At 72.1% G+C, this 2,204-nt stretch overlaps 1 non-coding gene across 1 annotated transcript; it reads left to right on the forward strand.

Moving 5' to 3' along the window:
* Positions 1–1,448: 1,448 nt before the first annotated feature.
* LOC128824164 (5S ribosomal RNA) lies at positions 1,449–1,567 on the forward strand. The gene has a single exon (XR_008442390.1). It is a non-coding gene; the product is annotated as a 5S ribosomal RNA (ribosomal RNA).
* The last annotated feature ends 637 nt before the right edge of the window (positions 1,568–2,204 follow it).

Consider the following 2,204-nt stretch of genomic DNA (forward strand, 5'->3'; position numbering starts at 1 on the left):
AGGTACTGCCTCCCGGCCGTCAGGATCGGGCCCACGGAAGTCTGATTTTTTAAAAAAATTTGCCGACGCCACCGCGGAGGGCTACCCGGCCACCCCGGGCCCCGGAGCCGGAAAAGGGAAGAAAAGGATCGGGCCCACTAGAGACATGGACCCGGCCGCCAAGCAGGCCGCCCTGGGCTCACCCTCCCCGGCCGCAGCGAGGGACATCCTCCCGGCCGACAGGATCGGGCCCCTGGAAGTCTGGGGGGGGGGGGGGGAAATCCGCCCCACGCCTCCGAGGAGGGCTGCCCGGGCGGGCCGGGCCCCGGAGCTCGGAAAAAAAAAAAAAAACACCCCAAAAAAGGATCGGGCCCACTAGAGACATGGACCAGGCCGCCCTGGGCTCACCCTCCCCGGCCGCAGCGAGGGACTGCCTCCCGGCCGACTGGATCGGGCCCCTGGAAGTCTGGAAAAAAGAATGGAACCTGACGCCTCCGAGGAGGGGGCGCCCAGGGAAGGAGGGAGATCCGGGTCGACCTGGTGACCGGACGGGAAAGCGGCCACCGGGCGTGCCCGTTCAAACCTAGGGGTTGACCTGGCGGCCGGAAAGCAAACCGGCCACTGGCTAGCCCCGTCGGCAACCTACGGGTTGACCTGGTGGCCGGGAAGCGAACCGGCCAGCAGGTGAACCCGTTCGATTCCACGGGTTGACCTGGTGCCCGGGAGGGGACTCTGAAAAATGTTCAGCCCTTTCGGCTCGGGGTTGACCTGGTGGCCGAGAGGGGACTCGGACGGCAGGCAAGCCGCCCTGGCCTCACCCACCCCGGCCGCAGCGAGGGACTGCCTCCCGGCCGACTGGATCGGGCCCCTGGAAGTCTGGGGGGAAAAAGAAAATGGAACCTGACGCCTCCGAGGAGGGGGCGCCCAGGGAAGGAGGGAGATCCGGGTTGACCTGGTGACCGGACGGGAAAGCGGCCACCGGGCGTGCCCGTTCAAACCTACGGGTTGACCTGGTGGCCGGGAAGCGAACCGGCCAGCAGGCGAACCCGTTCGATTCCACGGGTTGACCTGGTGCCCGGGAGGGGACTCTGAAAATTTTTCAGCCCTTTCGGCTCGGGGTTGACCTGGTGGCCGAGAGGGGACTCGGACGGCAGGCAAGCCGCCCTGGGCTCACCCTCCCCGGCCGCAGCGAGGGACTGCCCCCCCTCCACCCACCCACCCCCCCCCCCGGCTGACAGGATCAGGGCGCACTGGATGTCCGGGACAATATTTTCCCCGACGCCGGGGAGGGCGGGCGGGCGGAGGGGCTCTGGCGGCCAGCCCGGGCCCCGGAGCTCGAGAAGGAAAAAAGGACCGGGCCCGCGAGAGACGGGGGCCCTGCCGCAGGGGGGCAGTCCGACCGGGGCTCACCGTGCGGCAGGCCCGGGCGTCGGCAGGGGAAAGCGGGCGAGGAGGCGCGGGGGCCGGGTGCCTACGGCCATACCGGACCGAACGCCCCCGATCCCGTCCGATCTCGGAAGGTAAACCGTCCCGGGCCTGGCTAGTACTTGGATGGGTGACCGCCTGGGAATCCCAGGTGCCGTAGGCAGCTTTTCCCGGTCCGAGCCAGCTCTCTCTCCTTTTCTGGGGAGGAAGGAGAGGGGGGGGACGGGCCGGAAAGCCCCTCGTCGCTCCTGCCGAGTCGGAGGTCGCGGCCGCAGGTCACGGGTCTGGGCGCCTGGGGTCCGGCTCCCCACCCGGCTTCCTCCGCGGAGGACCCACCGAAGCCGCTGGGGGAGACCCCGGGCATGGGGCGGACTGGCCCGGACCCTCCCGGCCGCCGGCCCGCAGGACCGCCCCGAATCCCCCCGCCCCGCGGCCACCCAGGCCAGGCCTGGCCAGGCGGGACGGACGGCGGGTGTCCAGCGCCCAGCGGCTTCCGCCAGCGGGGACCCACGGCCCCCAAAGCCGCAGGGGGAGGCCCCGGGCCCGGGACGGACTCGCTCGGACCCCCTGCGCCCGGGCGCCGGCTCGCGGGACCGCCCCGAATCCCCCCGCGGCCACCCAGGCCAGGCCTGGCCAGGCGGGACGGACGGCGGGTGTCCAGCGCCCAGCGGCTTCCTCCAGCGGGGACCCACGGCCCCCAGAGCCGCAGGGGGACACCCCGGGGCCGGGACGGACTCGCTCGGACGCGCTCGGACCCCCTGCGCCCGGCCGCCGGCTCGCGGGACCGCCCCGAATCCCCC

Source organism: Malaclemys terrapin, chromosome 15, assembly GCF_027887155.1.
Source record: "Malaclemys terrapin pileata isolate rMalTer1 chromosome 15, rMalTer1.hap1, whole genome shotgun sequence".
Classification (NCBI taxonomy): domain Eukaryota; kingdom Metazoa; phylum Chordata; order Testudines; family Emydidae; genus Malaclemys; species Malaclemys terrapin.